Here is a 19,552-nt window from a genome sequence, read left to right on the forward strand (position 1 = left end):
TCTTCTTCTTCTTCTTCTTCTTCTTCTTCTTCTTCTTCTTCTTCTTCCTTCTTCTTCACAACTTCCTTCTCCCCCCACCCCTAAAATTTTATATGAGGTACAGTGAAATGACAGAATATGGATAAACCAATTAGAAACAAACATTCCATGTAGAAAATTAAATTTCCTGAATATGATTAAATTGTACCATGTCCCAAAATGTTATAATCGGTGTTCAACAGTCTCTTGAAATGGATCAGAACATCAAGTATCACTGCCATTGTATGCTGAGGTTTTTATGGCCACTATAGGAAATAGAGAGAGAAACTGCAGTGTCCTCTAGATATTTCAAAAACTGAAAGAAAGGACCTAAAAGGTGAGGCCAAAACCAAAACGAAAACCAAACAAAACAAACAGACAAAAAAAAAAAAAAAAAAAAAAAAAAAACCAGCAAGTAAGAGGCCAGCCATAGCATAAAGAGTTGAACAGGGCCGAAGTTCTACGGTGGATCCAAGGAACTTCTATTACAAGCGAAATAAAATACAGAAGGAATCAGGAAGAGGAGAGGGATCCAGGAGTGTGGCAAGATAGTTGGAAGCTCACTGTGCTGGATTTTGGGCCAACAGCAGCCCACCAGTTCTTTGGTAGATCCAAAATTCTGTCTGCACAATGGGGAACCAGAGGGTGAAGGATGGAGAGACAAGAATGGAGTTTGTCTGTTAGCGTGACCTCCTGGAGATAGAAGAATCTGTAGAATAATTACACTTTTAGCTTAAAGGTGGAAAGTTGTATCCACCCCGTCTACTGCAGAATGCTACAGGGAAAAAAAAAAAATCACTTTACTTTCTATAGCATGTAACTCACAATTCGGTAGACTATCAAATGCGTTCTCTGGCAAACTGAAGCGGGCAGTTGTTTTGAAATAAGGTGGAGACTCAGACCTCTGGGCTGTGACAGGCCTCCTTGCCTTCTGGACTGAGTTTTTCACATGGAGTGGAACTGGATTCTTTTATCCCTTCTCTCGACTTCTTTCTTCCTTGGGAAGTTGGCTAGACTATCACGCGTGTCATCTTGCGGGGGTCTGCTGGACTTCCAAAAATGGTACGCATTAATTTCTGGACACCGCCTGCCTGGGGTGCTCCTTGGACCTTATCTCATGAAGCCTTCACAACAACATTAAGAAGTCTGTGTTTTATCCCCTGTTTACAGAGGAATGAATTGAAGATCAGAGAGGTTGGGTGAGTTGGCTGACCATATACAGTTAATTAGTGTCAAAGCCAGGCCTATCTGGCCGGAAAGCTTAGGCCTTGTCATTCATTCCACATAGTTGCTACCTCGAGAAAATAATTCCTCCCATTCCTGATCTGGAAGTGTTAGCAACTTATAATTCACCCACGGGGGTTGGAGTGCAAGATTTCAACCTGTGTGAGTGTGTGAGAATGTGAATGTGCACATGGAATGTGAATGTGCACACGCGCATGTGTGTGTGCACATACCTGTGTGTGTGCATGTGCGTGTGGCTATGATAGATTCTGTTCAAATAGCCTCGTACAGTGGAGAGATCCACAGCATTATTTCCTTTACGGAACTTCTCTTTACATGTCGAAAACACTCATGTTGGAATTAGCACTTGAAAATAGTTTATGTGCCAGAGATGTACTTTTTTGTAACCAGATCCACCAAGTTCTGTTTTCCAAATTAATTTCCTATAAAAAAGCTTTTAGAAGTCATGGAAGCATGAGGCAAAAAGGGAGCTGCGCTGATTCCTGGACTTCTGTGGACACTCTGAATTCAGAGCAGCTTACTATCAGCCAATTTGTTATTCTAGCATTGCTATGGAACATTTCTTATTCACCAAGCTAATATGAATTTTTCCCCTTGTTGCTATATACAATCCAGCCACAAATAACTAGATGGCAATACCACCCGAATTAACTTATACGCAGAATGATTCCTGCCAAAGAAGAATGTATTGCAAAAATTTCTGGTTTTGCTCCAAAATCTACCCTAATGATTTACAGATGAGATCTAATTTTAGGGTAGCTAAAGTTGTTAGCAACCTGAGTTTGTTAAAGATTGAATCAAAGTTACTTGAAAAAAAAAAAGGTCTTTTATTCCCATACTTCTGAGTTTTGTTAAGGCCAACATGAATTACTGAGGTCCTATAGTAAACAAGCAACATCTGGGATAATGTGAGGTAATATGTGCAGACCAAGAACCCCAAAGTTTAACGGCAGGCATATATATTTTTGTATGTGTTCTTTTTGTGTGTGTGAGCTCATCTGACTTAATACTTGAGTGCGGGACTTTAAAAATGTACAAGAGGACAGAGAGAGCAATAGAAACCTTGATTGAACTCTTCTAGATGACAGCTCGGCTTGGGCTGATTTTTTTAAGAATGAAAACAGAAGAGACCAGTGCCCCTGCATTTTACCACTTTCGCCATGGATGATGAAGAGGAGGAGGAGGAGGGTGACCTGAGTGACAGGGGTGATGACAACCTGTGACCACAATGATCACGCTGCATTATCTGCTAATCCATGGCTTGTCATTTACATTATGATTAATTGCCTAGCGTGGCAGTAGGCTGTCTTAAAATGACTCCTTGTGAATTTCAGGATCTTTTCTTGCGAACAGGTATAAAATAACTATAGCTAAGTGTCTTTCTTTTTCCTTCAGAAAATGCATGAAATCATACCCGCATACTGCAGCTTACCCACACACAATAAAACTGGAGACAGAATTTGCTAATCAAAATCACACTGGAAACCTGGGTTGTATTATTCCAGAAAGCCCATGACCCCATTACTTGCTTTCTCACTTGGAAAAAATTCCTGTGAAAGATGATCGTGAGGTATTTGCACATATGCTGCATTTGACACAAAGATGGGATGCTCTCCATTTAGCAGTAAGAAAGGGACTAAGGAAAACTGGGAATTCATACTTAGAATTTTTTTCCTGGTCTAACAACAAAGTGGTATCTATTAGTCTGTGTGTTGCATTTCTAAAGCACATTGGATTTTCACCATTGCAGGCAAGTCTGATAACCTGTTACATTTATAAATTGCTTTTCTTTTTCTTAAAGATTTTATTTTTAAGTATTCTCTACACCCAGTGTGGGACTCGAACTTACAACCCTAAGATCAAGAGTCACATGCTTTACCTACTGAGTCAGCCATGCACCCCAAAATTGCTTTACTTTTTAAAAGCTCCTTGCATATACTTCTTTGTTTATTTAACAACATCACAATCCCAGGAGATTTGTTTTCATGTTATTTCCATTTTGGAGGTGAGGACAGTGGCTCAGAGTTGAAAGGGCTTGTCCTGGGCATAGCTGGTAAAGGTGTTTTCAAGCTCAGAGGCAGATCTGATGCTTAGGGCTTGTTCTACCCACAGAAATCTCATGCCTGGTCTTTGGGTATTTCATTGTTGCTGGAATTGTGTTGATCCTTCCCTAAACGTGGGGGAAATTTCTAGGACAAAACATAGCATTCAAAAACACAAGACTTACGTGTGAAATTCATGAGCTAGACTGGCGCTTTAGCTTTTGATCCATGCCTCCACCCTTCAAGACTTGGTGTTTTAAAAGAGTTCTCAGGAAGCATGTATTTATGATTATTCAATTAATGTTGACCTCTCAACAAAAGCAAATGGTACCCACTGCGAGATCACACTTACAGTGATTATATTGAGAAAATGTGTGAGAAAACATGGAATTTGAATTTACCCTCAGCCTACACAACACTGAATGTGTCGTCTGAATTTAAAGATACGTAGGGTATAGCACAACAAATAATGAAATCCACTGGACATGACCTCTAATGAACTTTGGAGATTTTAGAAGTATTCAGAGGAACATAAGGACCACTGGGGTCTACTTTTATTAAAGTATTGCATAGTTTTGTATGTTTCCGTTTCTTTATTTTGTTTTCTGTATGATGCAGTGTGAGTTATTGCATTTCCTATGGGGAAACAGTCACCGTATTAATCATTTTTTTTTATAAAGCTCAAGAGTAGTAATCAAAGAAATACTCAAGGAAAGGAAAAATTGGATTATTTTTGTCACACAGCCAATGAGAATTGACAAATAGAGTGATACTGGATGAAGACTTTCTTTGAAAAGAACTGTTAATTTCCATAGCTCCTCTAACTTCTGTTGGCTGGGAGAATTTGGATTTAGAAAAAAAAAAAACAGTAGAATTTAATATAACCAAGTCTTTGACATACAAAATCTTTTCCAAAAATGATACACAAATTGAGTACTATTAAACATATTAATAGTTGCAGAATATGTAGGGAAAATATGTGTGTGATTTTAAAGAGGTGCCTGAAATGGAAGATTGTAAGATCTATAGATCTGATTTCTACAGAGCATTCTTGGAAGGATTTTCAAATGTTTTAAAAGCCTTTGAGTTCAGTACACTAAATGCTTGAGGCTTAGGGGACATGTTCTATTTCTGGCAGGGTGCGGCGTATCACTCCATAGCACCAAAATGGCAGCAAGTTACCACTTCCTAAAGCAGCTCGGGGAACTTGCTCAATTACAGGCTGAGGCAAGTGTGTGCCATTAGGCCAGGGATTCCTTATCGTCATTTAAGAATAAGAGCTTGTGTTCCGTGGTGCTCCCAAGAGCTCCAAGATGCCCGGTGGATCCTCAGGGCACAGCCAGGGAGGTCATGCCAAGACTTCATTCTGGAGCAGCAGTCCTGCTGAGAATTTCCATCCTCACTCTCAGGTCAAAGAAGGAAACCTGAGGCATCTGGCTCTTGCTAGAAGAGGGGACCTGAAGAGAAAAATAAGGGCCTTCCTCATTTCTCTACCTTGGGGACACGTAACTGCATTCCCATCACCTTTATGCCCTCGGGAAGAGGCTCTCAAGGTGCAGTCCCTGGACTGGCAGCATCAGCATCACCCAAGAACTTGCTAGAAATGCAAATTTCTAGACCAACTGAGCAGGAAACTCTTGAGCCGGCTGCTTCCGTGTCTTCATAAGCCTTCCAGGTGATTCTGATGCATGCCAGTCTGAGAACCTCTGACCAAGTACTACTGTCTAATGGATAGTTCTGTCCTCTTCTCACCCGCAAGCTGTTCCACGCCTCCATCAGTTTGCTCAGAACTCCCCCCACCCCCACAACCCCCCGGATCACCCTCCTTCTCCTCAACCAGATTGCTCTCAGGCACCCATCGAAGTCCCAGCTTATAAGCCATCCCTGTAAAACCAGGTAGTGCCCAGGGCCCTTCTCTGTGCTTCAGTATCACCCTGAGCCCCTAGGCATTTAGCATCCAGAATCTTCTGGGCATATTGTCCGTCTTCGCAATGACCACGCTTCATGCAGACAGGCCTGGGTTTCATTCCCCGCATTGCTGTTCACTAGCCATGTGATCCTAAGCCGGCTGTTTGTACCACCCGTGCCATTTTCTCATCCCTTACCCCCCGGCCTGGCGCAGGGGTCAGGACTGCTGATCGAAGCAGAGGTTTACTCAAACGAACTCAAATGAAGCAAACCTAACGGAAACGCGTATTGACCAGCGGACCTTAAAAGCAAAAACAAAACAGAAACCTGAGCTCCCAGGGAGCCGTGCGACCACGGAGGTGGGTAGAATGTGGAGCGTGTACCCGATGTCACCTGCCAATCCTGAAGCAGGGGAGGGGCAGCAGCACGTCGTTTGGGGGGGAGAAAGACCACAGACGCGTGAGACCCGTGCTCATGCTACCTCTGCTGCATTACTGCTGCATTTTCCTATCTGTAGAGCAGAAGGTGGAGAGTCCTGGTGCCCATTACCCTACAGGGTTGAGACCTGAGAGTGTAGAAGGGCTGTGGAAACTGGAAGGATTGAGATAGGTAAAAATATGACAGCCTGAGGCAACTGAGTATCACGTGTGTGCCAGACACTTCACGTGTGCCCTTTAATTCTCAGGACTCACGAGGTTGGTGCTGTTCCTCTCCCCACACGGGCACAGAGACAGTGGGAGTTTCCAGGGGGTACTTGAGGGTCCCATACCTGGGAAAGGGCAACAGCAGGATTTGAACCCAGAGCTGTTGCCACCAAAGAGATTTTTTTTTTAGATCTTTACAAAATATTCATTCATTCATTCATTCATTCATTCATTCATTCATTCATTTTGAGAGAGCAGGAGACAGAGAATCCCAAGCATACTCTGCATTGGTAGCACAGAGGGCGATGCAGGAGTGGAACCCACGAGCCGCAAGATCATGACCTGAACCCAAAATCAAGAGTCGGAAGCCCAACCGACTGAGCCACTCAGGCGTCCCCAAAAGAGGAGCTTTTACCCAGCATGCTTTACAGCTCCCTTGCCCTCAGAGTTCTGATCATATTGGTGTCTGTGTGTGTCAGCAGTGCAGGAAGGGCCGGGACACCGGGTCAGGAAGCTGACATCAGGCCTTCAGTTCAGTTGCGTGGTGAGCTGGTGAGGGGCGCACGGGCTAGTCCGAGGAGGAGCTCATGCCTGCGCACTGCATGTTGCGCAGTCAGCCGACTGGGTCTCGGCCTCAGGGGAGCCCCCTTCCAGCCAGGTGTGCATTGTGCCAGCCCAGCGGGAGGAACCAGGACTCCTAATACCCCGGGCAGGCAGGTCAATCACAAAGTGCCGTGAGAGCAAGCACACACTGCATTGCAATGATGAGATCAAGTGGTGGAAAGGGAAGAAAAAACTAAGAGGGAGTTTCTGGTTTGAAACTGCATCACAGACCAAGAATCACACTACTCTTGCCGCTGAGGCACCTGCGGGTTAAATGATTTGCCCAAGGTCATAGAGAAAGTCAGTGGCAAGAGTAGGTTCAACTCAGCATCCTGAAAGTCCTACTTCTTTAAACGCAGCCCAGGGTGGCTCAATTTCCGGAACAATTCCTGCATGAGAATTCAGCCGCTCACATGCCGGGAAGGCCAGTCCTCATGGCGTGTATACCCGTGAACCCAGCATATGGGAAGATGCCTATTAGGTGGAGGGTATTTTTGAATCCCAAATTTTCTCCAAACTCCACATCGATAAGATGATCAGATCTTTGAAATATGCTGTGTTCTCATGTCTGAGGATTTGCTCTTACTTGGGCCATATGTTAAGGAAGCAACAGCTTAAAAAGAGAACCCCCTTCCCCCAAGCTCCCTCTTCCCCACTCAGCCAGTAAAGAATGGTCCCTTATACCTCTCCAGGCCAGAAGAGAGTCTCCCATACAAGCCCCATGAGCTGAGCTGATGAGGAGAGTTAAAGCATGTATTCAGGAATTGTGTCACTGCCTTCCAGAAACTGGTAGGGGCAGTGAGTGAGCCCTGCTGAGAACCAGGGGTGTTGAGCTCTGTGTATCCTGCAGGCAGGACCCCCTGCAGGCAGCAGGCTTTCGATAAAATGATTACTTACACTGTCTTGATTTCTTGGGTCCAAAAATGTATGTCACTGCAAAGTGTCCTGGATGGATTTCAAAAGGAAAGTGACACTTCATTCAGGATGGCTCTTTCAACGTCAGTGTCTTTGCTGCTTCCGTCTGCGGCTGCCCTTCCATAAATTATTATCACAATGACATTCTGACGGACCCAGACCCCTTGGTCTTGGCTCTGTGCACATGTATAAATCTAAAAAATGTCTGTACAGCTTTAATCGTCCTTTCTTATTACCTACAGAGGATGGCGTTTCTAAAGTGACTTTATTTTACATTATCCTTAATTTTTTTTAAAGAAGTAGGGGGGTCCAACAGTCTGTAGGAATCAGGGACCTAGGAGCTCTCTGTGGACCAGCTTCTATTTCTGAATCGACAGGGTCATTACGGTTAGGTGGGCTTGATCTTTGAATATAATTGTGTGTGTGTGTTTGTATCTGTAATAAGTATATAACCATAGGAAGCGTATTACTCAGGCAATTATTTAAATAGATTTACATCAGAACACGTTTCTGGCATTTGTAGCCTGCTTAGCATTCAGAGTGATACGGACTATAAAATTATTTAAATCTAATGATTAGTTGTTGCAAAAAGTCAATGTTATTGGGCTGATAATGTCTCCTGAAACAAATAACAGCAGCAGACGAAGCGTATCTCTTTCCCTTCCCTCCCCTTGTTGTTTAAGGCTAAGTTTTGTTTTAGGCTGGTGAAGATTTTCTACATAGATTTCAAATTCTGCTGCTTCGTCCTCACCATGGACATGAATTACAAATCTGTCGTCCTTGGCATAATTATCAACAGTGGCCACATTTATTAATTGACTGTTTTCGGTTCTCGAAACCTTCCTTAAAAACCTGCCTTGGCAATCTTTACCACCTAAGACATACACACAGATGCAGTGAAGATACACAGGATAACAAAAATTATAGAAACACATCCCAAGTGAAATTAATATGGGGAGGTTGCTTTTTGAATAAGAAAAGAGAGAAACCCTTTAAAGTGCATATGTAGGCCCAGAGATCTCTCATCAAAAGAGTAAATGCTGTTCAGACTCTTATACGACCATGTTATTGCCATGTTTTTAAAATACATTAAGCACATCACGGCTTAATGATAGACACGGAGTTCAACCTCCCAGGGAAGTCAGCCTCTTCTTGGCAGGGCTGAATTAGGCTCATTCGCTCTCTCTTTTTGTTTGCATTATTCAGTGGAAAAATACAAAGTGGCATAATGATGGGAATAAGTTATCTTTTATCAAATCTGACTTTAAAATTCAGGTTATGTAAAACATAGAAACTCATAGGAAATTCAATCAGAACCTCAAGTCACATTATGTACTCTCTGTTCTCGGGCAGCTGAACACTCCGTTGAGCCCCTTCCTGGGAGCAAGTCCCAGACTCTCCCTTCTTGGCTAGAACACCTTTTGCCAGCAACTTCCACCAGGGGAAGCTCTGAGCACGTCAGTGCTTCACAGGGAGCCGGCGAGATTCAGGCAAGACCGGGCAAAAGAAGCCGGCAGGGGAAGCTAACAAAATGTTCTGCGATCGCTTTCCCAGAGATTAATGAGACTGGATTTCTTTAGGATCATTACACCATAATTTAACTACTAGTGGAGAATGCGAAGCCTAGTAAATATGTAAACACCGTTTGGAACTAACACCTTCCAGAACCCAACTTCTTTAAGGGAGAAAACCGACTTGCTGTTTGCAAACTCCAGTCCTTCAAAGAGCTGAAATCCTGGTTTTGCTTCTTCGTCCCTCATCTGTCGGTTATTGAAAACTACTCTCATTCATTTTTCTAGTTCACCTTGGTTTTAAACACACACACACACACACACACACACACACACACACACACACTCCCCTAAATGATAAATTCGACGTCTGTAGAAAGACAGTCACCTAATTGCACAGTGAAGCAGAAGAAAGCCTTGCAAATGGTATACAATTTTCAAAGTGTTCCAAGCCTTAGGCAAAAGCCTTTCAACTGTGTCTAAAACTGAATGATAAAATATGTTGTACAAATTATCTGTGAACAGGAAACATGTGGTAGTGGCAGGGGACTGAAATGTAACACTTGTAAAGAAATGGGAACTGCCAGTCATTTAGACCTCTTTCTTTCCTTCCTTCCTTCTTTTTCTTTCTTTCTTTCTTTTTCTTTCTTCTTTCTTTCTTTCTTTCTTTCCTTCCTTCCTTCTTTCTTTCTTTCTTTTTCTTTCTTCTTTCTTTCTTTCTTTCTTTCTTTCTTTCTTCTTTCTTCCTTTCTTTCTTCTTTCTTCCTTTCTTTCTTTTCTTTCTTTCTTTCTTTCTTTCTTTCTTTCTTTCTTTTTCTTTCTTTCTTTGCTTTTCTTTCCCTTTCTCTTTCTTCCTTCCTTCCTTTCTTTTCTCATCCATTCTTTGTGTTTTTTAACTGCAAGTTTCATCTTTTTTTTTCGTTTCTCATCCGTTGATGTTCACGTTTATAATCAGACACTTATCAGATTTCACCAGGCCAACTGCAGCGTTATTTAAAAAAACAACAACAAAAGGAAACAGATGAGGCTCAAGCTTTGGTTTTGCACTCCCCCTCCCCCCTCCCCTCTCATCAGTAGAACTCCTTAACATTTCTCTTCTCTGTTGTTTGGAGGTCTGGTGGCTTGTGTGTGGAATTTTGAAAAGAACTGAAAGTCTTCTGGCATAGAAAACATGCAAAAGCTCAGGTAATCACAAGCGGAGTAAATGTTTCTTTAGCCTTCATTTTCACAAGGGAAGGGCACCGCTCAATCACTGCTAAACACGAGGCAGAAAGGCTTCACTGGGAAGTGATGTTTCTCTTTCCACTCTCCACGTTGATCTTGGAACGACCGACCAGTTGAAATTTTTGTCTTTCAGAGAAGCATCCTCTCTCCTCCTCAAGGAAGCCAATCACAATCGCCTGTGATCCTTACCGATGGGACTGTGATTAGCTCCTACTGTTTACCACCTAGTGTCTTCAATTCTGGATGAGCTCCCAGCAACTATATACATAGATATTTTAAGCCTTATGCAGCTATCTGAGGAAAGCTGAAGTGTTAGTAAATTTTATATTTACAGAAAGAGGAAAAGGGAGGGAAGTCTGTTCTGCTACTTTTGTTTTCTATCATGAAGTTACTCAGCTTCCATCTCATTGCTCAGTTACACTCTTATTTTAGCTCATCTTTTGGCACGTAACTGTTTAATGACATTAAAAATAGCATACTTAATATTCTGCCTGGTGCACAGACCCGCCTCCTTAGGGTTGGGGCTGCTTCTGAATGGAATGCCCTGGGAGAGTCATCAAAAATGAAAGAGGAACAAATTGTTTAGTTTGCAACCCAAACTCAATCAGCAGCAAGAACAATGTGTTGAAAGAGTCCACTCCGAGTGAAAACTGACAGAGATCATTAAAAGTGTGAGCCGTCCAGCCAGATATACACCCTCCGTTCCTGGAGTGACATTATATCCACCTGCTCTGACGATGAAAGTTGCCTTTCTCCTTCCTTCCTCCCCTCCCTCCCTGCTTCCCTTCTTCCCTCCATTTCTTTTAATTCTACAACTTATCGAACACTTCCTTCGTGTCACTCATAGTGAGGCGCTGTGGTTGTGACGCAGAGTAAGGTACGGTCTGTCTCAGGAGTTTGTGATGTGGCGAGAAAACTGGAGGAAGTTCATAGACAGACTCACAGCACCAGACTTCTCTTTCCCAACATGCCAGAGTGTGCGTCTTGCACTCACCAACACACAGTTATCACATTTTGGTGTTCTTGAAATATTGCTTTGGAATGCCAATCTTTCCATCCAATTTCCCTGAATTTCAGCATGTTGCTTAGAGGGCATATGGTTCTCCTTCTCTCCCTCTGCCTTATACAATCATTCCTATCTTTATGCCTTCTTGGTCTATTTTTTTTTAATCCTTTTCTGAAACGTCCCCTTTTCTCATTTTTATTTAGCTGAGCCCTTCCACTTCTCGTTAGTTCCTATCATGTAACTATTTTACGTGTACCCTCTAACACAGGTTATTTCTCGTTCGGATTGTTTACACGCTACAGTATATGCTATACCTGTTTTGTTTCACTTATGCTGTATCATTCTCTTGTCACCCTAAACAAAATGAGAGCAAGAATTATATCGTATACTGCACTTTAAAAACCTTGATAGCATTAATAATAACAAACACTGGCTGAGTATTCAATGTGTGCCAGGTGGTGTGCTAAGCTCTTTCCATGTATCTTTGTTTGTTTGTTTGTTTATTTATTTATTTATTTATTTATTTGGAGAGTGCATGTGAGCAGAAGAGAGGGGCAGAGGGACAGAGAGAGAGAGAATCGTAAGAGACTTCATGCTCATCATGGAGCCCAATGCTGGATTTGATCTCAGAACCCTGAGATCGTGACCTGAGCAAAAATCAAGAATCAGATGCTTGACTGACTGAGCCACCCAGGTGCCCTCCACATATCATCTTATACTCATGACGATCTTCTCATGTAGGGTGTTACTGTCTCCACATTTTTCTCTCGAGGAAACGAAAGAAGGGATTTTTAAAGTTAACTTGTCAAACTGGCAAAGTCTAAATTTGAACTCACATATCTTGGCTCTAGAGCCCATGCTCTTTTATGCTGAACACCTAGGAAGTTTTCAATAAACATCTGCTCAAAGGAACTGAACGGGAGACAATTTGCAAATCTGAGAACCATAAAGAAGCCTGTTATAGAAATGTCTTGGGTGAGTGAAGGGGGCAGGTGGTAAATACTTTTTTTTTTTCTGCCATATGATGGGTTTGGAGGTTTGCATGTGTTTAACCTTCATACCTCACAGGTATCTTTTGTCATGTAGATATGTGGAGGAGTCTGGGAAAAAGGGGGTAGGCAGGATAGGCAAATAGGGTTGGCTGTGTGTCTTGTGGCTCAAAAAAGAGCAAAGAAATGTAATGAATACCCCATTTTTGTGCCAGTGATTTTTCATATTTATTTACTATGGCTCAGGTGCTTCATAAATTCTGTTAACTTGTTGCTTAGATGTTTCCCCCTGACATTCCTCATTGTGGCCACAGGTGTGAAGGTAAATTGTGCCATCCTGGGGATTCCACCAAAATCAGAAATGGAACACAGCCCCACTGTTATAATAACATCACACAGAACCATCTGTTGACGCTCAAGCAGGGCCACTGATTACACAGGTAGATATTGAGAATGCTGCTATCCATGAACATGGGACCTCAGGGGCTCAGTAATAGGGCAGGACATTCTGTAACTTTGTACCTACTTTCCTGCAGCTACACACTGGTCTTTATGGGGGAAGCTAAACATGAAAACCGTGCCCTTTGTGAGCTGATAATCTCAGAGAAGAGTTTGGCACTTGCACAGTGGTCATTCTACAGCTAGTCATGTGACATTTCCACCCACTCTGCATTTTCATCTCGTGAACAGCTGCTGGTATTCTGGTATCCACAGCAAAGCAATGGATAGGGTATGATTAATCTCTGAATTATACAACATGATCACATTGCAAACGACGATCATGGAAGATCCAGGTGCTTACACCACCCAATGTTAACATACAACAGCCTGGTGCACGCACTGTGAAGGGCTCCCCATAGTGACAGGTAACAGTGACCCTGTCTCTTGCTAAGCCATCCTCCTCTCCATTTCAGCTCCAGCCATTACTGTTTGTGTGATCAGTCTATTTTCCAGGCCACATTCAATAGGGTTTGCTTCTGCTCTACTTAACCATTCCTCACCTTAACCTTTTGTTGTCTGCAATTGCTCCCCTGTCATGACTTTACCTTCTCCACCTGTGCCGTTTTTTCACAGGTACTTGACTCCTAGGCTGTTTCCTCTTGACCCCCGTCTATCAGACTTCTCCTCTTAGCTTTTCTGATCCTTCATCCAGCCTGATCCCCATGATCTACTCCAGCAGCATCCACAGCCATAATGTCCCTGCTGTTCTCCGACACGAGGCACGCTCCCCACCCCCAGACTAGATCATTCCAGGGCTGATGGACAACTTTGACCAAAACACACACCATTTGCAGCCCTACATGTCCCTGACGAACGCTGTTTCCCATTTCAAGCCTCCATGTTTCCTCTTGGACATCTTTCCCCATCTCCGTTCTCATTCTCAAGCAAGGCCAGCCTTGACCCTTCTCTCCTTGACCTTTCCCTGCCTCCTCTTCTCTTCTTCTCCCTCCCCCTTGCTCTTTATATGTCTTGTTTCTCCAAAGAGATGGAGGAAAAGTGCCAACTACGCTTCTACAAGTCTATCTCCATCTCTTCTCGAGAGCCCACATTTTCACGTCTCCCTTCATGCCTCTCTCCACCAGTTAGCTCCTCTATTTCAAAGACTTTTCACGTCCTCTTTTCTGCTAATTTCCATTGGTATGCAAACATGCACAAGCACCTCCCATCATTAAAAGTGTTATTCATCTTGTGTCTTTTATAGCCATTAATTCCCCATCCCTCTCCTTCACTTCTTAGCTAGACCTCCTAAGTGGGTAGCCCCCACTAACAGTTGCTACTGTCACTTCTTTAATTCACTGAAATCTGCCTCTTGCCCCTGTGCTCCTCTGGGACTGCCCTCTTTAATGTCAATAATAATTTCCAGATGCAGAATCCAGTGGACACTTTTAAGTCCTCATGCTTGCCTGATTGCCTAGCAACATTGGGCGTCCTTAGCTACTTTCTTCTTGAATTTCACTGCTCTTTTTGCCTCTAAGACACTAAAGCTTTCCTCTTTCCTCTCTGGTACTTCTCATTTCCTTTATTGGCTACAATTCCTCCGACCATCACTAAAGACAGGGCGTCACAAATAGTTCCCTTAAGTTTCTTTTTATATAGACTGTCAGGAGGCCATTTCATCCATTGTCTGTCACTTAAACACCAACGACTTTCATGTTTGTATTTCTAGCCAGATTGCTCTGCTATTATTAAGACAATGACTTTGACCCCTTACTCCATATTTTCATCCAGGTAAACAAAGGTACCTCAACACAACACACTCAAGCATAGTTCAGTTTCTTCCCACACAAACATGGAATCCTTCTATTCCTTCTCTGGCTAAGCAGTTCTGCCACCTGCCCAGCTGTCTGATGTAGACATAAAGGAAACACCTTGCATTCCAGCTCTTCCTCATACCCCAGAACTAGTTCATCACCGAGTCTTATGACTTCTAGTTCCTGAGTTTTCACGAATGCATCTTCACCGCCCCCGTGGCCATTGACTTCCTTTGAGTGAGTTGCTCACTGAGTGGGAATGAGCAAATGCCTCTCCTCTGGGTGCATGAATGTCAACCAGACCATGAGCTTGCCACATCCCCTTTCCGCTTTGCCCATCTCTCCTCTGTTGCAACCACCTTCTTCTTCTCTCCTCCCTATTGCATTCCTGCTCATGCATTACCTTCTTTGTAATTCTTGTCCTGACTTACTCAGGTTGTCATTTGCTTCTGTGTATTTCTGTGATATTTCTTGGTCTTCTGTGTATTTCTGCAATATTTCTTGGTCTTCTAGTGGGGCACTTTTATCATTTTTTTTAATAATAAATACCTCTTTACTTCTTTCAAAACTAAACTGTGAGCTCCTCCATAGTGAGATTTTTTGTGGTTATTGTTAGGTTTTATCCAGTGTTTTCAGCACCTGTCGCAGTGCTGGGCACATGCTTATTGAATGAGTACAATGAAGTATGAGTAGATTAACATTGCTAAAGAGATTAAACCCTTCCTCATAGGTATCTGCCACCCTTGTATTTCAGTTATTTAGTTGGCAAACAAAGAAAGTTAGTGAGTCATTGCATACTTCAGTGGAAAGAGCACTGATTCCCCTTGAGAAGAACTAGGCTAATCCTGGTAATTAGGTATATGACTGTGGGCAGGGAGTAGCCTCTCTGGATTTCTGTTGTCTTATCTTTGATAACAGAGAATAGAATTAGCTTATTTTAAAAGGTATTTCGAACTCCAAAATATTATAATCTAAAATGCTGTCTTCTAAGATTCTAAACAAGATGCTTCTTAGCCTTGGATCCTTGGTTAGGATTCTGGAGTTCCCATAAACCATGTGAAATTGCATTCAAGTTTCTGTTGTTGTTGTTACTTGTTGTGGAAGGGATTACTCATTGATAATGAATATGTATTCACTTCCATGAATATGGTATACAGAGTTTTATTTGGTCAGATGGCCACTCAGATGAGTGTATTCCCCAGTCTCCCTTGCAGCTGGATGTGACACAGTCACTAGGTTCTGTGTGACAAAAAGACTAAAGGAGCATAAGCAAAAGTGATATAGGCAACATCTTGTCACGTTTGCCTGTCCTCCATGCTTCCCTCTCTTTCCTCAGGATAGAATGTAAATATGATGTTGAATCAATTTGGGCCAAGAAGGGCAATACCGCAGGAGTTGATTGAACATTAAATCAGAAGGAACCTGGGTCCTTGGATGACCATATGTGGCTAAAGCTGTACCCCTGTCATCCTAGACTTCTGTGTAAGAGAGATTCAAGCCTTTTATCTTATTTAAACCACTGCTATATTTAGTGTTTAATAAAATATTGAGCTAATATCCAGCTTGGTATATTTGCACGTGTTTATTTCTAGAAAGAGGGCTCATAAAGTTCAGTAAATTTGCAAAGGATTCATTGGCCCATATAGTGGCAAATTAAAGATGGCCACAAATTAAAAAAAATGTTTTAATGTTCATTTACATTTGAGAGGGGGGAGGGGAAGAAAGAGGGAGACACAGAATCCCAAAGCAGGCTCCAGGCTGAGCTGTTAGCACAGAGCCCGATGCGGGGCTTGAACCACGAGCTGTGAGATCATGACCTGAGCCGAAGTTGGACGCTTAACTGACTGAGCCACTGAGGTGCCCTGCCAAAAATTTTTCGATAGACTTTCCAATTGAAAGGTGGGCTTATGTACCTTTTCCTTAAATCTGCGACTGATTTGCCAAAATGAATATATTGTACATAAAGTTACCAGTTTCCAGTCTAGGGCCTTAAAAGAATGGTAGCCTCTCCCTATCTCTTGGAAGACTGCTTTTTGGAACCTCACTGCCATATATCAGGAAGCCCAAACAGCCCAGGGAGGAGGTTGTGTGGAAAGGCTCCAAGACCTCTCCTTTATCTCCATTAAAACTCACAACAACACTATGAAGAATATATTATGATCCTGGGGCGCCTGGGGGGCTCAGTTACTTAAGTGTCTGACTGACTTCACCTCAGGTCATGATCTGGCATTCTGTGAGTTCAAGTCTCGTGTCGAGCTCTGTGCTGACAGCTCAGAGCCTGGAGCCTGCTTCAGATTCTGTGTCTCTCTCTCTGTCCCTTCCCCGCTTGTGCTCTCTCTCTCTTCCTCTCTCAAAAATAAATAAAAAACATTAAAAAAAGAACGTATTATGATCCTGTATTACACATGACAACAACCAAGAACAAGGACTTTAAGTAACTTGCCTAAGGCTACTATTAGGAAGCGGTAGGTTTCAACTTTGAACCCTAGCCATCTAACTCTGAAGCCTGTATGCTTCATCACTGAGCTTTGCTGCTCAATCAGACACTAATATGTATTAGAAGAGGTATAAAAATTTAACCAGATTTTGTATGCAACTGTCTCTTTACTAATGGACCTTTTAAATAGTACTATGGCAAGCTAGTCTTCATACAATCCATTTCTATTTTTGTGGATTGCCGTGGAGACCCACAATAAAATTTAAAAATATTTTATTGTGATCTTGTTAGCTATTCGTCCTGCCCAAGAAAGCCCTGAGACATAGAACTTTGTAATCTTGCTAACATTACCAAGTCCCAAGCACTTCCGCCTGCTTTCTTTTCCCAAGTATACCTTAAAGTATCTTGACATTGGAATTGCATCTTACAACATGCACCTCATGTTCTATATTTCGTAGAGGTGCATGTCCAACATTCACATCCCCGAGTTAGCACTGCTTTTTCTGCACAAGAATCCAAGTGTTCAATCTCTGCTCATGAGCCTCCTTAAGATTCTGTTGGAACAAGCCCAATTAATGCCTGAACATGACCCCTTTGTGTGGATTCATGCACAGTTATATGCACAGCCAATCTGCCAGTCCGGACCGACAGCCTCACACCAAAGCCTCCATTTCTCAGCAGGAATCCAGCAAACCAGATGTCAAGTGCATATTTCCTGAGTATTTTATGGGATCCATAGAGAGGCTCTCACAGTATGGTTCAGGCCTCAGTTTAGTGCAACTTGTCAAAATGAATTGTTTCATTTCTGTACCACAAATGCCAGGTTGAGGGGAAAAAAAATTTTTTTTAAAGAAATTCTACATTCGAGTTTAGGCTTTCATGTTCTTAATGAAAATCCCATGGACTTGCGGTTGGGATAAAGTCCCGAGGCTGGGGGTGGGGAGTGCGAGAGTCTGCTTCTTAAACAAGGTAGAGGGTAGGACAGTGTCATCTATCTCAGCTTAGTCAACTCTAAGGAAGAGGAGATAAGGACGCCTCCAGTCAGTTCCATCACACCCCCAAGGTGGCTGGGCAGACATGTGACATTATGGCGTGGGGCAGAGTTTTAAAGATCTGCAAATATAAGCAACGGGTCATTCAATAAATTCTCATGTTCCCCCTGGGGTTTTCTAACCTGGTGTCCACCCCTGGATCCCAAATGGTGGCTTGCCTGTTTCCTAACTGCACAGTGGAACTGTTTATCCTGGCCTTTACAAGTTAATCGCTTAGGAGAAGATTGCTTTTGTCACACAATGGTTAAGAAGCTGGCGTCTGCATTAGGCAGAGTGGGGTAAGCACACTGATTCCGGCACTCATTAGTGATGAATCTGGGCAAATCAAGGAGGTGATTTTCAGATGTGTAAGATGTGGATGGTTACTGTACATTCAGCTGTACTTCCACTTAGCTGAGATATGGTGTGTACCGTGCTTAGCCCAGGGCGTGCCAAGTCAACGCTCTATAAGTATGATTATGCATTGCAAATGCTCCTATTGATATTGCAATAATAATTATACTTATCGATTCTGATCCATGATAGCTCTTTAATCAACTATCTTACAAGAGAGAGATCTTCCGGTGACATAAATTGTCTGTAGGGGTGCCTGGGTGGCTCAGTTGGTTAAGCATCTGACTTCGGCTCAAGTCATGATCTCATGGCTTGTGGGTTTGAGCCCCATGTCAATCTCAAAGCTGTCAGCTTCAGATTCTGGGTCTCCTTCTCTGCCCCTCCCCCACTCATGCTTGCACTCTCTCTCTCTCTCTCTCTCAAATAAATATTTAAAACATTGTCTGTAAATTCTCCTTTCTGAATTAATAGTGTCCTATTCTAGGTCCCCCGTCCCTCTCAGCTGAGTTACATGTAAATGTTGTGCTTTCCACCGTCAGTGACTTTATTTGTCGTGCCTAATTTTCTCAGTTATTCAGCCACAGCCTTCCTTTCTCACCAAACTGAGCTGCTGGTGCTCAGTGATACCCCAGCTAACTTGCATTTTTGAGCCCAGCTTGGGCAGGCACACTATTTCAGGAGGTTCAGAGCCAGCAGCCAACTGGTAGCATATAGACTGAGTGTGGCTACTGTAGATTGGGCGTCTGTACTTGGATTACTACTCTAAGGTGTCCACAAGGTCACTGTCTTCCCTTAAACCCAGCAGACCACCATTTTTACTTTTCCTGTTTAAGCCCCTGGAACCTTGCCTTTAGTGTGGGCTTGTCTCAAACTCCAGTTCGTGTGTCTTTGGTACTTACTTACCCAATCCCCACTATCCTATGGACTAATTTCCAAGAACTATATAAAATTCTGAGTCCACTTGGCTTCAGGTAGAATTTACCACCTTCTATACATATTCAGTCTCTCCTTCCTTTGAAGCTTTTTGGCAAAGTCTGAATCAAGTCCAACCTATTTTTTCCTAACTATTGCAATCACCATTGATCTCTTGCCTCTTAGCACTTCACTTAATTACGGATTATATTTTCCTTTATGTCTAATTTGTCTCCTTTACATGGAGAGACTATCTCTGAGATTTCTCTGAATCCTTGACTGGTCAGCCCTATACATAATCTTTATTAATGGATGGATTAAATTGCAGAATAAAGAAAGGGGTTTCTATGTTGTCATCACTAGAAGTCTTGGATATTGTCAAAAAGTGAATATTTTAGAGAACGAATGTTTCAGCTGAAGGAATGCTAACATTAGAATCCTAGGAGCCTGGTTCAAGTCTT

The sequence above is a fragment of the Herpailurus yagouaroundi genome, unplaced genomic scaffold, assembly GCF_014898765.1.
Source record: "Herpailurus yagouaroundi ecotype Mexico unplaced genomic scaffold, PumYag 210, whole genome shotgun sequence".
Classification (NCBI taxonomy): Eukaryota; Metazoa; Chordata; class Mammalia; order Carnivora; family Felidae; genus Herpailurus; species Herpailurus yagouaroundi.